At 38.7% G+C, this 8,979-nt stretch overlaps 1 long non-coding RNA gene across 1 annotated transcript in view; it reads right to left on the reverse strand.

Moving 5' to 3' along the window:
- Positions 1-1,082: 1,082 nt before the first annotated feature.
- LOC112821902 (uncharacterized) overlaps positions 1,083-8,979 on the reverse strand; it is a 69,230-nt gene continuing 61,333 nt past the window's right edge. Inside the window, exon 3 of the long non-coding RNA XR_012378984.1 lies at positions 1,083-1,194. This is a non-coding gene — a long non-coding RNA (uncharacterized lncRNA). The remainder of the gene's footprint in view (positions 1,195-8,979) is intronic.

An 8,979-nucleotide genomic window follows, 5' to 3' on the forward strand; every position in this document is an offset into this window, starting at 1 on the left:
ATGGACCTTCTGTTAGGTGACCCCTGGGAGAGAGGCCTAATGCCCGACAAAGCAGATGCCAGCATGAACCATCAGCTTATCAAACCCTCTAAGGTCACCACCACTTTTCCTGGAGTCAACTTTTCATTGCTGCTGTTGAATAAGAAGCCTTTACTTTACATTCTCTATTTGAGTAGGATAGCCCTGTTTTGAAACCAAAGTTCAATTTTACACTTTTCTTACAAGATTCATTTACACAGAAAGGATATGTACCGATGCATATGTATGTGTGGCGGGAAAAATTTACTATTTTGAGGGTTTACGGAGAAATTAAAGAGGCACGGGAAAAAGGAGGAAGACAGATCTCTTTTGAGAGAGTGAAGGGACGGAAGTCAGGCCTGTCAGAGATGGCAGGTGACTCCAGAAACAGTGATTTCTGAAATACATACAGACACCCCCCAAAAATTCACATGGTTCAAAAATCAAAAATTGAAATCTCCCTCCCACCCCCACACCCAGTTCGTCCAGACCACCTCTCCCACTTTCCTTGCCCTGGTAACAACTGTTATTATTTTTTTCAGGAAGTTTCTAGAATTTCTCTGTGCATATACAAGCAAGGGTGAATAAATCTATGTATTTATTTGTTCTTTCAACAAATTACCAACTCTTTAGGCAAAAAACAAACACAGATTCCTGTCCCCCAAAAGATTACACACTAGCTGGAAGAGACAGACAATAATCAATAGACATAATAAATGTGAAAACAACATATTCCATTAAATTAATGGGGTTAAGGAAGAAGAAAACAGTAAGAAAGAGGAATCAGTATGGGAGGTGGGTTGCTATTTTCAACATGGTAGTCAGAGGGGCCCTCCTTGAGCAGGTGATATTTAAGCAATGACTTGCATTGAGAAATCCTCATGGGGGAGAACAGTTCAAGCCCATTCATGAGAAAAATGATTTCACCTGTTTCCTGTGTGTACACAGGTGGCATTCATTCTCAATTACAGGGGAATGGCTGGCACTCAACGTCACAGAAGTGGATTACACACATTTCCCCGCCAAGCAATCCTCCTCCAGAAAACCACCTCTTTTCTTGGCATCTCACCAGTGTCAGGAAGGGGGACTCACGCACTTTATGTTGCTGACGTATAACTTTCATCCTCTAGGAAGAACCCAGAAGAAACTGCTGCAATTCAGCTGCGGTGACCACATCTGTGAGGTAAAGAGACAAAGCAGGAGCAGCTCAGTTTCTTTGCTTCCTGCAGTGGTCAACAGTGTGTGGGGAGTGTCATACAAAGTCCTCTCGTTTCCTGAGCACTTACCATCCATCGGGCACACTGCAAAAGCACATCATTTCACTGGGTCTTTCTAACAATGTTTAGTTGTTGTGGGATAGGTATTTCTATTCTGCTTTTATAGGTTACTTTTGTTAATTTTATAGATAAAAATTGTAGACTCGGGTTATGGAAACTGGCCAAGGTCACACAGACCCTTAGTAGCTAACTCTGAAGCCCGAAGTTCTGGAGTGGAATAGACTCACTGTAGTCCTTGCTTTGCAAAATAAATACCAGGCAGGTGAATCATTTGCCTTCTGTCCTTCAAGTTTAGAACAGCTTGGTAGTGGCTCCGGGTAGTCCAGGTAAATATGTATGTTATCTCCCGAAAGGTCATTCTGTGATTACTTACAGAATGCAAGGTACTTGGCACTTGGCTCAATATTTTCCCCCTTCTATTATAAAATACCATATGAAAGCCACCCTTGTGAGGCCATCAAAGGTCCTCATTGGCTGTCATATCTCTAAGCCTACCTGTAGATTGCTGGGCAGTTTTAAAATTAATTACAGGGTTCCCACATGGAACTCACAGAGTCATTGTTACTATGTTACTATGATAAAATAGTACAGTTGTCATTTAAAAGTTAACAGTTTTAACAACGCACAACTTCCACAACACACACAAAACTTCCATAACATTATTTGTCAGGTTTTTAAGTTCCTTGGCTTGTTGCCAACAGAGTTTATTGGAGAAGAAACAAGTTTTTAATAAAGTAGATCCTATTTACAATGTTTACATTAAAATTATATCTCTGATCTTCCTATCTCCATCTAAATTCTAAATACTCATTGGAGGTCACACATAACATCTTTGTGGGATAAAACCCATTCCCAGGCCAATGTCAGGTGCCTTATTTGAGTTGTTGAAGCTAGACTGTTAATTCTATAATTAAAACATTAATATTTGGTCCTTCAAAAATGTGGTCATTTTAGTTTTCTGTCATTCTCTTTGATTCTTAGAAAGCAAGATTTAAAATAAATTTAGTTTGTAACCCAGATAAAGAGTTGATCCAAACACTTCTTTCTGTGGTTGAAGATTTATTTTAGTTATTGAAATGTCAGCCTTGGAAGTATTACATTTTGTAGAAATGAAACTGAGAAACTTCTCAGGATACTTTTATGTGTGACTGATTTATCAATCAAATGCACGTGTGATTTCAAAAACAACTTTAAGAGATCTATTTATTATTTCTCACTATGCCACATATTCATTGTTCACTGTAAGATGCTTCAACCATAAGTGTTGCTCACATAGGAACAATTTAGCGGGGAGGACAGAGATAGAAAATGAGTTTCTGACATTGTGGTATGTTTTTAAAATTACTTGGAAGCAATGCTGAGAAATATTCCCTAAGTAGTTGCCAGCATTCAGCCTGCATTTTGTAGTGAACTCTAATTTGATGTCCAAAGACACCTCCCTACAGGAGGAAAACACAAAAATCATAAGTATAGATCTATGTGACACTTACTGGAAATTCTTACAAGCTACCAAATAGTACTATCCTGTAATGCAGAAAATAAAACAACGGAAATGGGGCTGGCTGCAAAGGCAAAAAATGTCCTGTCTTATTATTGTCCTCATCATTATGATCATTGTGCCTCAGTTTAGGAAAACTGCTTTCTCTTGGTTTTAGGTGTGTCTTTGGTTACCGGCACATGGTAGATGATTGATACCCACTTTTTGGATGAATGAATGAGAGGTCTATGTTTCTGACTGAAATGTGGAAAGAGATGGAGGATCTTAAAGCATTTCAGAGCTGTTCCCTGATGCAGCATTGCCACATGCATGCTAAAGAAACTCTTTCAGAGTTCATCTTCCCCCAAGTTGTTTCCTGCATGAATCATTTGAAAGTTCTCCTAGACACAGTGGGGCTCCCAAACGCCTGTGATGTAAAGCCTCTGCAATGTGTGAACGTGTAGGAAGTGTTTTTAAGATTTTCTTTCCCAATCATCTTGCTTTTTGGCAGATGACACAATTGAGGTACAATATGTAGGTGGACATTTTCTAAATTATAAAATAAAGGAGGCTAGTGGGTGACTGCAAAGGCAATGACATTAACAAAGGAGAGAAGGTAAGGTTTGAGAGTCAGAAAAAGCAAGAGTTCTTCCACAATTAATAAAGAACCATGAAACGGGATACTAATAGGAAGGCTAAAGCAACCATAAACATACACCCAGCATGCTGCAAGAAGTGCTAGAAAGGCAAAGATCATTTTATTTTTGAACCCAAACTTTTATTTTGGTTGCTTTTCCACTAACCTAACTCCTATTTTCAGATTTCACACACACACACACACACGGCTATACACAGAAGTATAACGTGAGCATATGTGATTTATAAAACAAAATTAGACCATGAAGTACCTTCTAAATATAAAATGGAAACTGGACAATGTCCTCTTTGCGGAGGATTCCATACGGTAACCTTGGGTAGTTCAATCCCAAGTCACTGAACCAGGGTGCACGCCACTGTGAATTTAGCAGCAACGGTGTTTCAATCCTCAGCCCTGAAGACGACATCAACGGGACCAACTCATTCTCTCCCCGTAAAAAGACCAAGAGGAGAAGTCAGGCTGGCACCAGAAGATTGTATGAGCATGGAGTTAGCACGTGGGAAGTGAGACCAGTGGATTAGCTGATGGTATTCTACAGGGTCGGGGGGCAGTGTGTGTGGCCAACACAGATGCCTTTGGGGTTCAGGCAGGTGAGAGAGCTGAGTGAAGGTGACTGACTGGGGAGTGAAGCTTTTACTCAGTTCTAGCTGACTTTTGCCACATGAGAATGTGGGCTTTTTTAAGAAAAGCAATAAATGGAGAATCTTACAAAAAAAAAAAAAAAGAACCTTAAGAAAAATGTTTCTAGTTAGTTTGAAATTTAGAAAGAAAACCTACAGGATCCAGACAAATCTGTCTGTGAGCCATGTTAGGTGTGTGTGACCTCTGCCTTGGGTTTCCATAGCCTGATGCATTTGGCTCACAGGAAGACTCGAGTAACTCAGAGTCACTGGCTAGTCTCTGTCCTCCGAATGGTATTTAGACATGCACAGCCAACGCTTACCCTAGTGACACTCGCTTTTCTATATTTCTGTGACCCCCCCTCCCACACACCTTTGGATGAACACATTCTTTAGGTATCATATTATATTCATTTTTCATAGCCTAGTCTTGCTGACCTGACAGCTGCTTGGTCTCTAAGCAGATCTGCGCTGTCAGTTCTGATAACCATATATTGATTGCGTGGTTTAGTGCTCAAGTCAATCTTTATTTCCTATATTTGCAAGTTCCAAAGGGACAGAGCATTATATCTCGACGAACTGACAACACTGTCCTCTAAAACATACGTCATTTTGTCAAAGTCCTACTTCTTTTTTAGTTCGGCCCATTTGACTTGGGATAAACTATTTTTCCTACCACTTGATAAAAACAATGGTCTCCCTGGTGGCTTGTTTAAAATAGAACCCATCAAACGGACCATCTGTATGATATCTGTATTAGAGTTCTGTAAAGAGAGAGCAATATTTGAGAACTGTTTAGGATGAAATAAGCTGCAGAAATGTTTATTAATTTTTTCTCTATTCACAGCTGGCTCATTAGATATGTTATTTTTAAAATCAGCAGCACGGTCATAGAAACATTTTCTTCTCAATTTGCCCTGCCAAGTAGGCATATGGTGCTGATGCCAGTGGGATAAAATTGAGGCAGTGAGGCCTTAAAAAACAACCCATATTATTATGTTTTCCTTTGGGTGCTAACTTGAGATCGAGCAGCTGTTCAACAAGTGTGGGAGGTGTTTCAAAGACAGATTTTGGGTCTGGGCCTGAAACTCTGCAGAATATGGAAGGTTCTGTCCTATAAGGTGTACCAGTCTCGGCGTCAGCCCCCAGACAGTACCTTCACTGCAATTTAGCTTGTGCTTCATGGTCTCCAGACCTCCAGAGAGAAGTTAAAACATGTTTTATTTTGCCAGTCTGGTCTGAAAGAAGCATTGGGATATTTGGTATTCACCTGGGTCTGAAGTTTGGGTTTTACTTAAATAATCATCCCATGAAGACAGAATTTTCACAACAGTTCATTGAAAAGAGAGGAAGCTGCTCATGCAATCAACATATAGATCTTGTGGGTCCATGTTTCATTTGCTTGTGAACTACTCATCCAAATCATGACAATAAAAGAAATTTTTTGTTATGGAAAACTTCAAAATGCACAAAAGTTGAGGGAATGGGGGTGCCTGGGTGGCTCAGTCGGTTAAGCATCTGCCTTTGGCTCAGGTCATGGTCCCAGAGTCCTGGGATTGAGCCCCACATTGGGCTCCCTTCTCAGTGGGGAGTCTGTTTCTCCCTCTCCCTCTGCCCTTTGCCCTGCTCCTGCTCACTCTCTGTCAAATAAATAAAATAAAATTTTTTAAAAAATTAATTAAAAAAAGTTGAGGGATGGGGTGCCTGGGTGGCTCAGCCGGTTAAGAGTCTGCTTCTGGCCCAGGTCATGATCTCAGGGTCCTGGGATAGAGCCCCACGTCAGGCTCCCTGCTGAGCAGGGAGCTCACTTCACCCTCTCCCTCTGCCTGCCGCTCCCCCTCCCTCTGCCTGCCGCTCCCCCTGCTTGTGCTCTCTCTCTCTCTGTGTCAAATAAATAAAATCTTTAAAAAAAAGTTGAGGGAATAATATAATGAACCCCCATGTACTCTGAAACCAGTCTCACCAATTAGTAACATTGGCCAATTTGTTTCATTTATATCCCTACCTGCCATTTCTATCCTCAATGGATTAAAGTAAATCTCAAATATTATCTAAAATATTCCAATATGTATCTTTAAATAATAAAGATTTAAATTTAAATTTAAATAAAGACAGATTTAAATTTTAATAATTTCTATTTCATTTGTTAAATACTAATAAAGAGATACTTCCCCTCATCTTATTTGGCCACCCAGTGGTATAGTTTATATAGGAAAGCAGGATCTTTGTTTTTATTTATTTATTTATTTTAAAGATTTATTTATTTATTTTAGAGAGAGACAGAGAGAGTGAGCAGGGCAGAGTGAGAGAATCTCAAGCAGACTCCCCGTGGAGCACGGAGCCTGTTGGGGGCACAATCTCAGGACCCATAAGATCATGACCTGAGCTGAAATGACCCATGAGATCATGACCTGAGCTGAAATGACGCTCAACAGACTGAGCCACCCAGGCTCCCCTCTTTGTTTTTATTTAAATCATTTTTCAAGATAATGAATTGATTCCTATCACATTCTGAAGGTGATCAATTCTTTATATAGATATATATAAATATACATACATAAATACATATATATGTATATACATATTATATAAGCACACACACATATATACATATCATTATGACCTCATAGATTTAAACATATTTAATTTGTTTCAATCCCTCAAAATTACTATTATCATGATTGAAGCTCCACTTGTCTCATTTTTGACCAGTGAAAACTTCTTTATGTTGTCTCCTGAAATTTTTTGAGGTGACCCTAGCAGTCTGATAATTTCCTTGGTATTTGGTAGACAAGATATTCCAGGCTTATCTTGTCATTTTCTTCCACAGACCTGGAATCAGCCATTTTTTTCCTAGAAACTCCAGTTTCTTTTAGTGAAAAATATTATTTCAAGACCACAGTTTGGGCACTAGAGATGCTTATTGTTACTAGGTTAGTCATTATTTCTATTCTCTATCTCTGTCTCTATTTATATTTACGTATGTATATAACTTTTATATGCTACATATAATACATAAAAATATATACCTTATTAATCATTTAAAAATAAGTTATAGCGGCACCTGGGTGGCTCAGTCAGTTAAGCAGGTGCCTTCAGCTCAGGTTATGATTTCAGGGTATTGGGATCAAGTCCCGCTTTGGGCTCCATAGGGAGTCTGCTTCTCCAGCTCCCTCTGCTCATCCTCCTGGCTTGTGCTCTCTCACTCTCTCTCTCTCTTACTCTTTCAAAATGAATAAATAAAATCTTAAAAAAAATAAAAATAAAAATAAGTTGCAAATATCATGACACTCCGCTCCAAATGACACTCTCAGTAACATTCCACCTGTTATTATTTACAAAAATTTAACATTGACTTGGTATCATCTAACATACAGTCCATATTCAAGTTTCCACTTACTCTCCAATGGCCTTTACATATATTTTAAAAATCCAAGATGCAATCCAGATTTATGCATCCTGTATGACTGTTAATATCTCTTTAGTCCTCTTTAACATAGAATAGTTTCCTGACATTGACATTTTTAAGTCTGAGCTGTTGTCTTATAGAATGTACCATAATTCTGTGTTGGTATGATTAGATTCAAGTTAAACATTTTGGCAAGAATACTACATAGATGATACTATTTTCTTTTGTAGCTTATGAGAAAGAGGTGTAGAATGTTAATTGTTCTGTTATTACTGAGAAAGTTTGATGACTTGGTTAAGGTGTGTCTGTCAGATATCTTCACTGTAAACATCTTTTCCCTCTTTTTAATTAAAAAAGAGTCTTGTGGGGTGGTAATTTGAATAACAGAACTATCTTCTCCAACAAACTTTCACTGAATGGTATTAGCATCCTCTGTTTATCCTTGCTTGAATCAGTTATTAAATAAGGGTTGCAAAATGGTGATTTCTCATTAAACCATTTCTTCTATACTTATTATTTTCTCCTATATATATATATTATTTTTCTGTAAAGGAGATCTTTTCCTCTTTTCTCTTTTTCTATCCCTCTCTCTCTGAGTTTCACCAAGGGAATTATGGATATTTAAGTTTATATTATTCAGTGTGGTCAGTGGCAGAGCCTTTGAGCCGGCTCCTTCAGAGAAATGTTTGGTCCACTTTAACTTTCTTCTCACAATCAGAAGGACACTTTGTAAAATATACAGAAATGCATAATATAAGGTCACACATCATGTATCAATATTGGGCACGGTGACCAGTATCCTACTGAAATGAACCAGAGTTGCACACTCCTGAATCATGTCCATTCTTAGTGGGAGTCAAGCCAGTGAAGAGCATTTTCATCTTCTCAAATTCAAACTCTATACCCATTGAACACTAACTCCTCATTCTCCTCTCCCCCATTCCCTGGTAAATACCATTCCACTTCCGTGTCTATGAATTTGACTACTTTAGATACTTCAATAAATGGAATCATATAACATTTGTGTTATTGTTCTTAGTTTTTAACAGATCACAACCCTATTTTATTATTTATTTTTTCCTTTAAAATTTTTAATTGTTATGTTAATCACCATACATTACATCATTAGTTTTGGATGTAGTGTTCCGTGATTCATTGTTTGTGTATAACACCCAGTGCTGACGCAGAACAGGCCCTCTTTAATACCCATCACCAGGCTAACCCATCCCCCCAACCCCCTCCCCTTTAGAACCCTCAGTTTGTTTTTCAGAGTCCATCGTCCCTCATGGTTCATCTCCCCCTCTGATTTACTCCCCTTTATTCTTCCCCTCCTGCTATCTTCTTCTTCTTTTTTTTTCTTAACATATTTTGCATTATTTGTTTCAGAGGTACAGATCTGTGATTCAACAGTCTTGCACAATTCACAGCGCTCACCATAACAAGTACCCTCCCCAATGTCTATCACCCAGCCACCCCATCCCTCCCACCCCCAACCACTCCAGTAACACTCAGTTTGTTTC

The sequence above is a fragment of the Callorhinus ursinus genome, unplaced genomic scaffold, assembly GCF_003265705.2.
Source record: "Callorhinus ursinus isolate GAN/ISIS: 27379988/994484 unplaced genomic scaffold, GSC_fseal_2.0 scaffold8, whole genome shotgun sequence".
Lineage (NCBI taxonomy): Eukaryota > Metazoa > Chordata > Mammalia > Carnivora > Otariidae > Callorhinus > Callorhinus ursinus.